Source organism: Gallinula chloropus, assembly GCF_964237585.1.
Source record: "Gallinula chloropus genome assembly, chromosome: 4".
Lineage (NCBI taxonomy): Eukaryota > Metazoa > Chordata > Aves > Gruiformes > Rallidae > Gallinula > Gallinula chloropus.
Window position 1 is genome coordinate 11826406 of NC_140088.1, and position 13814 is coordinate 11840219.

Consider the following 13814-nt stretch of genomic DNA (forward strand, 5'->3'; position numbering starts at 1 on the left):
AGGTAGCTAAAAATAACCAAAAGTTCTAGTGCACCTCTATTAGGAACCTCCACAAGGTAGAACAGGTCTACAGAACTGGATTGACTTCATCCAGCAAAACTTGTCACAGGTTTGAGCTCAGCAAATGTCTGGGCCCCAAGACTCCTCTGGGATGCTACTCCCACGCTTTTCAAGATTTTCAGACAATATTCAATGTTGGCCTAACGCCTTGGGGCTATCAATACAGATAATTGTGTGAAGGAGGACAATAATTGGAACCTAGGAGGTGGGTAGTGGGAGTATGTCAGCATTTCTGAAATATTTCATGTCAGAAGTTTTTTAGCCCTGCAATAAAAAATGACATTAAAAAAAAAATCTTTTTTCTAATATTACTTACCCAATTAAAATAATAGATGTTTTAAAGTGGTTTTGAAAAGATTTTAAAAGTTCTCCAAAAGTGAGATGGTTTAGTTATCTAACAATAAGTGCTTTGTAATGTCTGTGTGCAAAAAGAGGAAAATTTCACTGGCAATTATAAGAATAACTACTTCAGAAACATATGATCAAGCTCTTATTCAATCATAGTGTGATAACATTTTCCTGTGATCTAGCTGACTGACATCTGCATTACAGTTACATCAAGCATTTGCTACTAATGTTTAAAACATTCAATTTTATACTGAATACTTTTGCACAATGAACATATCATAGGCTATCATAGTTTTGTCTCTATTACAAGTTCTTGTAGGCAGTGCTGACATAAATGCTGCTAAATTTTCATCCAGATTTGAACACAAATTAATGAAAATGAAGGGAAGTTTGGGTGTGGGCTTTGATTGGGTTTTCCGTCAGCTTAAGAATAGACCTTGAAAACTGACAAAATTTAGAAAACTTAGAAGTTTAATCCTGTTTTCAGATTTCACAGATTCACAGAATTGTAGGGATTGGAAGGGACCTCTGGAGATCATAAAGTCCAACACCCCTGCCAAAGCAGGTACCTTAGGACACGTCACACAGGTAGGCGTTCAGATAGTCTTGAATATCTCCAGAGCAGACTCCACAACCCCCCTGGGCAGCCTGTCCCAGCGCTCTGTCACCCTCACTGTGGAAAAGTTCTTCCTCATATTGGTGAAGAACTTCCTATGCTCCAACTTGCAGCCATTGCCCCTTGTCCTGTCTCCACAGACAACTAAAAAGAGGGTGGACTTTTCCCTCTGTGTCCTACACTTAAGTTATTTATAAACATTAATCAGATCCCCTCTCAGTCTTCTTTTCTCAAGGCTGAACAGACCCAGTTCACTCAACCTGTCCTCATAGGGGAAATGACCAAGGCTCTTAGCCATCTTTGTAGCCCTCCACTGGACTCTTTCCAAGAGATCCCTCTCTTTTCTGTACCAGGGAGCCCAGAACCGGATACAATACTCCAGGTGGGGCCTGACCAGGGCAGAGTAGAGGGGAAGGAAGCACTTATATGAAGTGAAACACTGATGTCAGAAACACTTATGTGAATAACACCAGTGATGAACATAAGACAGAATTCAAAGCAGTTTCTTTGAAGACAAAGAAACGAAACACAGAAAGTCTACTCTTCAAATTACCTAGAGTACTGCAAGTAGAGATTGCCTTGAGGATTAGAATATCCTAGAGAAAAAAAAACCCAACTTGTTGACAGAATCAACTTTGAAAATATTTGCAAATCAACAATATGCAATTAATTAATCAGAAGCACGTTGGATTAAAATATTAAGGTTAATTTAAAATACCGCAGGGTTACTTGGCTTATATTTCAACTAATGGTCAAGTTATACTTCTAAGCATTCAGAGATTGATACCTTTCATATAACTTAAATATATTTTCAGCCCAGAATAGAAATTTCCCAGCCCCTGGGGGGTGAAGTAGGAAATTTGAAATAATAGCTTTTTCAGCCTCATGGTACCTAAGGATGCAAGTCATTCTCAGCGTAAGCTGAGAATCTATTTGAAAATCTATTTGCTGGATTTATTATTTTTCTGTTTTGCAAGATACTGTGATAACAAATGAACAATATGAATTTGAGTGACTACATCTAGTAAAATACCAGTATGGAGGATTTATCCTCTAGAAAGGATTGCATGGAAGGGAAGATTTTAATGCCAATGATTGTTCTAGCTGAAGAACATTTTTTCAAATTAGTGTTCTGCAAGACACCCTTACCAAGATTGCAAAGGATGTCTTGTGGCTGTACTGCCTCTAGTCAGTTCCTGAAATAGGGATTATAAACTTAAATGGCTGATACACGGTAAAACATCTTTGCTTTGTCTTCTGTGTCCTCCTTGCCGTCCTTTCTGTAGTAAGTCCAGGGACAATATTCTTTTCTAAGGGAAATTTTGAACTGAAGAGTGCAAAATAATGAATAGCTTGTACAATGACAAGAGCATTATTTCTCTCAGGTTTCCACATGGAAAGAAAGGAGAAGTTTGGGGAAGAAGGTGGTTAAAAAGTACATTAGTGACACCTTATAGCAAACTTTTTTGTCTTTTTCTCCCTGTGTGTAAATGTAATATAGGTTCCTTTGAAGGTTTTCTAATGTAAAGTACTGGCTGCTTTTTCACTTTGCACGCATATTCTGTTATTTTTAAGTCAGGTGTATATTTAGTGTACATTGAATAATAATATTGGTGTGAGCCAGGCATTTTGGGAAAATACTGTATGGGTTTTCTCTCGTGGCTGTTTTGTTATACCTGCATGTTGACCCATAATGTGCCAGCCACTGGCCTCAGTGGAAGAGACTTCCAGACACAATGAGGAACATTGGTGGATGTTGCTGGTTTATGCCGTGGCAAAAGAGTTTACACGATGCTTTAAAATAACAAACTGTGACAGCATTCAAATATTGCTCTCCAGACCTGCAGCGCAAACACATTCATTTTAAGTCCTAGTTCTTTTTTATACTATAAAAGTAGACATATTAAGAATGTAATTAGCATACCACAGAGGTGTTCTCAATATGTAAAACAGAACATTGCGTAGACTACATGGTGATAATTGCATGGTTTGGTGTCTTAGGAGGCTTAAAAATGTAGTAAGGCCTAAATTAACTTGTCATACTGAATCCCAGGCACAATGTGAAGTTATTTTGTGGTCAGGTAAGTTAAAATACTCTATCTGAATATTCACCACAAATCTTTCTTATGTCTCCTGAAATTGCACAGGAAGAAAAACTCCATACCAGTATCTGTAGGGTGGTGAAACACCAGCTTTTGGAAGTTCATCTGCTGCTATGAAAGGTGACCTTGAAGTATCAGAGCCAGCACTTGCTGCCGAGTCAATTGTTGCCATTATAGCTTTGGCTGCAGCTCGCAGCAATGTTGTAATATTGTCACTCTTGGCAGAATTCCCTATATGCATTAGTGTGAAATAGTATATACAAAGCCAGTACAGTCAATAAAGATGTAAAGGCTGGAAAAATGTAGGAAAACATGTTTAATTTGCTCAGTTCCCTGAGCTCATTAAATTGGCTCAATGACTGGATTTAAAATAACTGAGATGATACATCAAGTCCAAAACATTTTTATGCCAGAAACAGCAGCAGTGTACTTTATAAATCCAGTGCTAGATTTTCCTGTGACATACTGCCCTCTTGTGCATCAGATGCTTTGCTAAGAGCAGAAGCACCTCCACAGTTTCCCAAAATTCAGGTCAGATACTGATAGGAATACAATAATTTGCAAAACATTCACCAGAGCATGAACAAAGGAAGGAATATGTAACAAACAGAAGTTCTGTAACTGTTGCTTGATTTTCTTTGACATGTTCTATTTTTATCCAGAATGTATAGAAATTCTTCTTGGATAAATAAATGCTGTCTACTTTGAAGATAATACCAAACCAGTGGCCACCCATGATATAATGACAGCTAGAGCCATTCAGAGGGCTGTCGAGAGAATGGAGAAATGATCTTGCAGAAACCTCATGCAGTTCAGCAGAGACAAGTGCAAAATCCTGTGGGGTGGGAATAAATAAGGTAATAAATAAGCCATGCAACAGTGCAGGCTGAAGGCTGAACAACTAGGCAGCTTTGCGGGAAAGAATTAGGTGTTTTGAGGGATGACAAGGTGAACATTAGTCAATGATGCACTAGCATAGCAAAAAAATCCCTGCCTATCAGGCATGACTGTAGCCAACAGACCTGGGAAATGTTCCTCTGCTCCTGTTGGACATATAGAAGATTGCACCAGAAGTGCTGTGTTGGGTTCAGTGCTCCACAGGACAAATACAAGTACTGATATGTCGGAGTGGGTACAGCAGGTGGTACCAAGGTGGTGGTGGCTGGAGGACATGAAGGGGTGATGATAAGAACTGGGCTTGTCCAGCCTGGAGATGTGAAGGCCATGAGGAGATCCTACTGCTACTGAGAGTAGCAGGGAGCAGACTGGGCAGAGTCAAGGGAGGAGGAACTCTGTCAGACCAACAAGGACTGTACAGCACTTGCTGAAACCTGGGAAGTCAGTGAGTTGTCTGGAATCAAGCCTGGATCTTTTAAAAATTGCTTTCCTGTTTGGTCTAGTTATCTATTTTCTCTGTTTAAAATGTTAAAAACTCTAACTTATATTCTATGATAGCATAAAAATTTTGCATTTAAAATCCATTTGGTTATCTGTGGAGAAAGCACTACAAGGAAGCACTTGTCACCTCAGAGCTCCAGCACAGTGGTATCACTTTCCTACCTGGGTTTCGGTTCCTGCGTCAGTCATACATGTTCTGCACAAAATGGAAAATCTTCACCAAGAGAGGCTGAGTTCCTTTATATTTTTCTAGCTTGGAAGAAAAGCCACTTTTCTGCTTGTAGGCTAATGTAAACTGTACATCTCACCAATGAATGACATAATAGGTTAGATGAGAGTTATTGCTACAGTTACTTATGTTTGGCAAGGATTTGTTTACCTGAGGCAAACCCAGTGTCAGAAAGAAGAGGACATGAAAATTTCTGGGTCTCAATTTAGTATGTCAGGTTTGACAGTAAGCATTTAAGGAGCTACATTAGACACCTACATCTTGCTGTTGATACAGGTCTCACAGTAATAGGGTCTTCTGGAAAGGACAGGGAGGCTTTAGTGCTTTTGAAAAATGTCTCACTTTCTTTGGATTTAAACTGGAAGAATACACAGCAAATTAAAAATAAATCATGCTTCCCTTACTTATGACAATGTTTGACTCTTTTACCTTTATGAGAAAGGTAAAAATGCTAATACTGCTATTCTACCATCAGTTATGTACCACATGCCTATGAAAGTACTAGGTAATTTATTGGAGCTTTCAGAAACACAGCAGTACAGATCTCTCACATAATAACAATTATACTAGGAAAAAACCCTTTCTTGCCAACAGAATAAATAGTGATTTGGAAAGGAAATATTTTCTATGTGAACAATAATTGTTCAAAATATACAAAGAAACAGGTTCTCCTACGCATTGTATACTGTGTAGTATACACTATAAATGGCCGTAAGCAATTTAGCAATGATAATTTACTATGGATTCTGGCTTTGTGGCTTTGTAAGTGAACTGATAGTTCTGAGTGAATTTATTGTTAATCTAATACCTTGCACCTATTGTAAAGGGACCAGTCTGCCTGTCCCACTGGGACACTATAGCAAAAAGGCTCTGATTCCTCCAGAAGATATTTCATAGCAGAAATGTTGTTTTCTACTGTCTTTAAGAGTATCCTAGAGAAAACACCTTTCTAATTTAAAGATCTCTGTTAGGTGCCTAAAATTTTTACAAGTTGAATTTTACCAGCATCTTAGCAAAATGAAGTCTGAAAGTTCATGCAACATCCCCCAGCCCCTAATTCATTCCAGTGTAACATCATTAGCATTCATCAAGAGGGATTGGTGGTGTTAAATGCATTAATATAATTCTCCCAAAAAGTTTTAAATCAGTGAATGTTATTTTCAGAAACTACTTTAGCCATAATTTTTTTATCAGAAATAAACTCAGACATCTCCAGTGTACTGCTCTTTTGCATGTTTAGCAGGGGATTTGTCACAAGTAATGCTATTCAGTTTTAATCCATTTCAAGCTGCGCTTGGGGGAGAGCCAACGTAAAACAAAATAAAGATTGTAAGCCCAGGAGTAATAAAATAAATCTCTGAAGTTAGTGTCAAATTCTGACATGTAAGTGGATATATCTTCAGTAGAGCTGGAAATCACTTGGGATGAAATATTGAACAAAACCAAGTAATAAAAGGTGGTCTAGTATCTTCATTTTAAAAAACCCTCAGAAGTTGTCCATTTTCTTGAATTAAACAGCAGTTCAGTTATACAACTATAAAACAGTGAAAGGCAATCTGACACTATGGTAGCTGGTTTTAGTAAATTATGTTATTGTGCAATATTGGGCCCAGGTCTCAAAAAAAAATTTGTGTCAGTGTTTAACCTTATCTTGTGTGTGTAATCGTACCAGCTGCTCTTGAGAAACAGCCCTTGCATGCAGCAGAATTTGGCTCTGTCTGGGAACTTTTCTAGGTACAATTTGGCAGCATTTTCTACTGTGTTACTGAGTTCTGCTACAGCACTTGTTCTGTTAAGTTATTATCTGGCCTGTGGAGTGAAATCTATTCCATAAGACTGATGTAATTGTTAAAATCACATTATCTTCCTGCAGAACACACAGTGTTTCCAATTACAGAGCTTATTTACTGCCTGCTTTCTAAGCTACTTATTGTGACTATTAGTAATTTTGTGGTTGGTGCACATTTCAGTTATGCTAGGTTCCAAAAAAAGTAGTTTTTATTAAAACCTACTCCAGCTGCCAAATTGCAGTGTGTATTTACAGATCATGAAATTAACATAAGGACCTATTGCCTTGGTTCAGATGTATAAAAAGAAGCAGCAGTCAAGCTCAGAGAGCTAATATGCATGAAGAATTCCTGGGGATAAGAGGTCTACGAACCACAATGACAGTATTCATATTTAGTATTATGGAGTAAAATATTTCACCTTATACCTTGTAACATGGTGAAGCACAAGAGAGACTGTTGTGTTTAGTTTCGTGCATCATGAGCAAAGGTAATGCAAATACAGTTTAAAGAAACAGAGTATTTCTCATTTGTAAGATAAAGGGTATGTATAGCAGAGAGAACTTTGCCAATGTGAATCCAACCTACATTTCCCCTGGAAAGTTTGTAAGTGCAATCTACCTTCATATGACAAATAATGATGATGATGATATGTTATAGAAAGAAAATACACAAAGGTTTAGAAGCCATTTTGTTAGCTTACATATTTATCAACTGGGATAACACGTTAAACTAGTGTGGCAGGATACCTTCACCAAAATTTTAATAGCAAATCAGACCTATATTCTTCTATAAGTTCAGTTGCAAATTATTAAATAATCAGATTAATAAATAAAAACTAATATCCTAAATTAGACTATCTTACTTAAATTATGCTGAACAAAATTGTAACCTTTAGCAAGTCAAGGTTACAATTGCAATCAAATCCATCAATAATATCGAATGAAGAAAGAAGTCAAACTGACTCATCAGGTGTCCTGGTTCTGACACTTAGTTGTAACAACTTCAAATTTCCTTTTGGGATGTGCAAATGAGGAAGACTGATACTAAGCCTGTGTTATAAGCGAGTGTAGGAATGGAAAACTCAGAACACTTCCTAATGATTTTTTTTTTTTTGGATGTAAGTAGGGACTTAGATATATTACTTTAGCAAGAAAAATTCTAATGAAATTGTTCTGCTTCTGGCCAGGCCAGATTTAACCTCCCTAGCAGCCAGCCTAGGTGAGCAGAGTTAGCCAGGGCTGTTTCCCAAACCACCTGACATCACTCCCCCCAAAAAGGGTCTGGTCAGGGAGGTGCACTCTTGGGTGCTTCCAGGGCAGTCTAAGTGCAGCTGGGGTGTTGGGTAGATCCTCCCTCCCATCAGTGGTGCAGTACTCAGTGTTATCCTCCGGTCGGTTATTGTTCCCCTTTCGTGGTGCTTTTTTCAGTAAAGCGTCCTTATCCCAAGCCATGGGGGCTCTGTCTGTTTCTCCTCTGGAAGTGGAAGAGCAGCTTGTGGTGCTCAGCCACTGCCTGGAGCTGAACCATCACAGAAATAAAACCTTGGTTTGACAATGTGCTTATTTCTCATCGTTAGTGCAGTTAGAAAACTGCAGCATTTGTAGTGCCATTTATATCTTAGTTTCTGCCACAGTTCTTGCGGTTTGAATGACCAGCTATCAGATCAATTAATATACTTGCTGCAAAGAAACTGGGCTTTTTTCCTGTTAGTTCATGAAAGCCTCTTACATCTCATGTAAAGCAGAAAATACATTTAGAAAAGGTGAAAAATCTTTTGTAAGACTATTCTTTCTCAGAAGTGTTATCTCAAGGCATCAGTTAGCTCTTTCATACTGGGCTTTGCTGTGTTCTAATTAAAACATTAATGTGAGCTGAGAACTAATTTGTTTTCTGCTTTTTTTAGGGTAGTCACTTCATACTTATTGGTTGGATTTTCATTATATCTGTTACCCTTGTATTTCTGGAAAGTATTGAATTAATGAAGAAATCTGCATACCACATAAGTCTGATGTGCTTAGAGGTAATTAATAATAATACCTATAACATTGGTATTCATGAGAAAGAAGCTTATTTGTAAGACTTTCCTAACATACTGCTCTGGCTTATCATGAGTGACAAAACCTTCCCTCCAGTATTGACTAAAAATTAAGTTTTTACTAATCACGGGTTTTATACCTGAATAATTCATGAGACATGCCCAAAAAGACTGTGAGTGTATATAGTCAGAGATGGTCTCACAATTCGAGTAAATTTTTGAGGCCACTAGATGGTGCCGGATATATTGTCATATACCTCAGGAAACAAAGTTCTGGGGAAAAACAAACACAACAAAAAAAAGACACAATACTGATTCATGAAGCACCAAGGATGGTTTTAAATATTTTCCATCCTGCCTTTTCTCTCTGCTACCTCGAATTCTACTGTGCTTTCTTCTGTGCATTGGGTCTACACTTCAAGTGGATTGTCACAACAATCCTGGCTCAGTTTAGCATATGAGATCCATAGTTTATTTCTCACACCTAATTTCTCTATCTTCAGATATTTTGGAGAAGAAACAAGTTTGTGAACGTTCTTACTGTGTATCCTTACCTCGTAGTTAGCACAGCTTATATACAATCAAGTTTTCCTGATCAAGTCAGCCAGCATTGACTCCTGCCCAGCACTCAGCTGTGTAAGGCAGCAAGTCTCCTGGGTGTCTTAATCTCTTGGGTTTTGCACTGGGGTAAGATGAACTATTCTGAGTTGTAGTCAGTGCTTTTAAGTTAATCCTGGTGGGGACTTTTCTGGCCTAAATAGGCAATTGTGAGAAAGTACAGAAGAATTATGGCATTCGAATGACTCTATATGTGCTTATATCATGCAGCAATCATACCACAAAGTAGTGAGTTGTATTAAGTTGTCATATCTTTTCAGATTCATGACTTTGAACTCAGATCATTATTACATTTAAAGAAAGGGGTTACACTAGCGCATAGTACTTAAGACAGCCTACATATCACTGTCATCCTCTAAGATGGAGATGAGATTTGCGCACGTTGGCAACACTCAAGGTATATTTAGAGTTAACCCTACAGTGAAGACAAATTTCTAGCTGTTTAATTCACTTTTGAAATTGGCATTTCATTGCTTATTGATAAGATCTGTAGATCTTATTATATATAGATATACGGTATTGGCTTGAAGTCTTCAGAAGTTGGATGCTTCCTTTTCTGATCTTTCCATTTTGAAAGCTTTGTTTATTTTTTTGTTATGTAAATTCTATTATTTATATGCTTGCTTTGGATAATGACATGGGAAGTCAGTGAAGCTATAAACAGAGGAAAGCAAAAGTGATCAGTCAGGTAAATTACTGAAGATTGAAAAGGCCAAAGTAATAAAGTGCAACACTATAATTCATAGAGTATGTGAGGCATTAAAAGTCATGCAGGTCCAGCTTTTGATTTATTGGAGGGAAAAAAAAATTAGCCAGCACTTGATTTATTTTTTCCTGACAAATACTGCAGATAAGATAATAAAGTAGTATAAATTTACTGTGTTCTAAAAGACTTTGTGAAATCAAACTGTCCACTTGCTGTTCTCCATCAGACTCAGTCAAGGCTGGGATTTAGTGGAAGACCTTCTCTGTGCTATAGGAAGGTAATGAAGGAAGTGATTCTTCTGGTATCTTTACTTCTAGCCCTTTCACAATGTACATTTATGTGATGAGATACTACTTGTTGAATTATTTTGAATGAGGATTAAGGGTAAGTACATTTCCTCCAAATATCTCAACAATTCCCACCTTTAGTAGTTACATATATTTTGTACATGAATTTAGCTAGGCATATTAAGGTCATGGAATAGAATTCAATTTCATTTAATGATATACAAAAAGGTAGCACAAGTCAGTTGTTGGTTGGAAGACTTTACAGTCTAAGATTATCACAGAACAACAGAATGGGTTGGGCTGGAAGGGACCTTATAGATCATCTGGTTCTAACCCCCCTTGCTATGAGCACAGATATCCTCCACTAGACCAGGTTGCCCAAAGCCCCATCCAACCTGAACTTGAACACTACCAGGGAGGGGGCAGCCACAGCTTCTTTGGGCAGCCTGTTCCAGTGGCACACCACCCTCGCAATGAATATTTTTTTTCCTAATATCTAATCTAAATCTACCCTCTTACTTTAAACCTATTATCCCTTGTCCTACCACTACGCTGTCTGATAAACAGTCCCTCTCCGCCTTCCCTGTAAGCCCCCTTCAGGTACAGGAAGGTTGCTGTAAGGTCTCCCTGGACCCTTCTCTTCTCCAGGCTAAACAAGCCCAACTCTCAGCCAGTAATCTTATATTACTTACACATGAAATATTTCTATTTGTTTATACTTCCAAAATTTGGGGAAACATAGAAAGGAAATAGTTATTCTTTTAGTAATAACCCAAATCTCAGATTTTATTCTGGTAGCAGAGTCCCTGCAAGCCTTCTTTAGACAGACTGCAGCTGCTCCTCTCAGCCTTTTCCTTGAAGCTCAATAAATCCAGTTCCTTCAGCTACATGTCACAGGACATGCATAATTTGCAGTCTCTCGTATCTCAGTGGCTCTCCAGAAATCCTTCTTAGTTTAAGCCATATCGCTTGGTTCTGAGGTCTCAGCCTGGACTGGCTACACCAGAAATGACCTCCTGGGTACCAGGCCAGCAGGGTGGAGCAGCCACTTCTCTGGGCTTGTTGTCTGTGGTGCGTGTGCCTAGTACAAAGTTAGCCCTGCTGCCACAAGAGTGCACTGCTGACTCACGTACAACAAAAATCAGCGAAATGATCCAGTCTGATGCCCTAGTTCTATACGTCAGAGGTACTACTTCAGGTAAGTGGAGAAGTTTCCAGGGAAATGCTTACATTTCGGCCAGATATTTCCTCACTGCAGCTTCTGATGCAGCTGTGCATCAAAAGGTGTATTGCCTGCCTGCTTGCAAGTCTGTTTGCATGGCAGTGACTATTTAGATTCCATGCACAAAAAAGGAGCTGTAAATTAAGTCTGAGTCAAACTTTTAAAAAATATTTTTTCAGTGGCCTTGAATTCCTGGGGTTTTTTTAGCATGCAGGAGCAGAAATCTGATTTTTCTCACTAGTTTTAGACTATACTACAGTTCAATGTCTACATTAATATCTTAGGCCAGAGTCCAAGAGGAGCCTCCTATGGCCAGCACTTGAGGTAGCTCTCTTGGCTAGAAACTGTCAAGTTCCATAATTTCTCATGACCTTTCATTTGTGGTCTCACAAAGTAGGTTGGTTTTTTTTCCAAATCACTGCCTTTTTAGAAATTCACCCCTAAAGAGACAGAAAATTAAGCCATACTGTTTTTCACTTGCCCAGAGGTTATAACAATGATGGAAATATTTATTAAATTCAAAAGCTATGAATCTATGACATTCAGTCTACTGAAATGTTCCAAACAATTCAATTTCCTACAAGCTACTCTCATAAACCAGCTGGTAGCTGCAGGAGACTGGCCTGTGGGAGGTGAACTTTGGGTGAGGGCTAAAATTTTAAGCCCAGATAGGGTCATCATGATTCAACTATGTGTGACATACTGAAAAAGGTCTGTGCAAACAAAACCTCTCACCCAAACAAAACATCCAACTTGGTCTCCTCCATGTACTGTCACTCATGTCTGATTTTTATTTTCCAGAGAATCCAACTATGTTTCACAAATTTTCATCCTGCTGGCAATAATGTGCCAGCTCTTTTTAGGACAAATATGTTATTTTGATTAGCCTGATACCATTCTAGAAATGTTGCTTTCTCCTGGGGCTTAATGTACTCTTGTTTATCTCAAGTGTTAAAAATGCCTGAGCAGCCTTTGGCCCCTTTAAAGCCCTTGCTTTATGGCATCTTACTGAGCTTCATGAGAAAATGTAAGGAGTTGACAAAGTACATCTCAGACTGCCAACTTCACACTTGTTACTTCCTCTGCTGTATATTCTTCATTGTCTTAGGTGTTTTCCATCAGCTGACAGCAAAAATAGGCATTTTTTTACTGCCATATAAAGCTATTTAGCTCCTAGATTATTCTGGATAATTTGTCAAATATATGTCTGTATGAACATTTTATCCCTGAACTTTATAACACAACCAGTTTATTTCTAACTGGTCTCATGAATTGAAACCACTTTACAATTAGCACTTCACTGCTTACCAACTATTAACTCTGTACTTCAACAGTGGGAACGGTGCAAAAATGTAGTTTAGCTAAAATTGCAGTAGCAGTAAACAGATTGTTTTGATGTCCAATGCCTCATAATAACGCTAATTACGTTATCGTATGCAAATCATCTTGATAGGCAAGTTACCTTGTTTTGAACTCCCTTTATTTACCTTTCCAGTACAGAATACCTTCCTAGGTGTCACTCATGTATGATCTCTCATATACAGAATAGACATCTGTAATCTGAAAATTTCACTTCTCTTGTAACTGTTATCCAAACAAAACAGTTTTGTGTCAGATATTTCTCCTCAGTTATTAAAAATGAGAAGCATATACACAACACCTACCATATAGTCCTTGAAAAAAACCTTTAATATATAGAAGCCTACAAGCCAATCTAGTTCTATGCATCCCTCCATTCCCAGTCTTGTTTGGGACAAGTTGCCAGAGAAGAAATAGCAATGGAAGATCCAAAAAGCAAAATATGATGAGTAGCTCAGCAGCTCAGTGGTGTGTGTCGGTGCAAGAGCAAAAATGCTGCCTCTTATGGTCAGTATTTTGGGGATAAGTCTAGAATTTGTGGGGTTTTCACTGAGTGCTTTTCTACTGCTGATTTTATGAAGGTGTGAGTGGAAGTATTTTGAGTAAAAACAGTGACACAAATATTCAGCATCACTTTATTAGGAATGGGAAAAAGATATGTGGGAGTAAGCAGGTTTGGGATTACTGTGGTTAAGCAGGATAATGCTGGTAGAGTAAATTAAATCAATAGCTGAGATGATGGCACATTGCACAAACCAGGAAGAATAGCACTTGCACTGTCAAGAGCATTAATAGTTTGAAAGGGCCTTGGAAGGCCCTTACTAGATGAAACACTTTAGCCATGTACACACATTCCTAGCAATGTCATACAGCTGTTGTAACACAACATAAATCTTCTAATTTACATTTATTTTGACAGCTGATGTCAGTGAAGAAGCTTATATGAGCGAGGATTTTAATTCAGAATCAAGCTGCAACCATATTGCACCATGCTATTCATAGAATCATTGAATAATTTTAAATTGATGGAAAGCAAGTAAACAC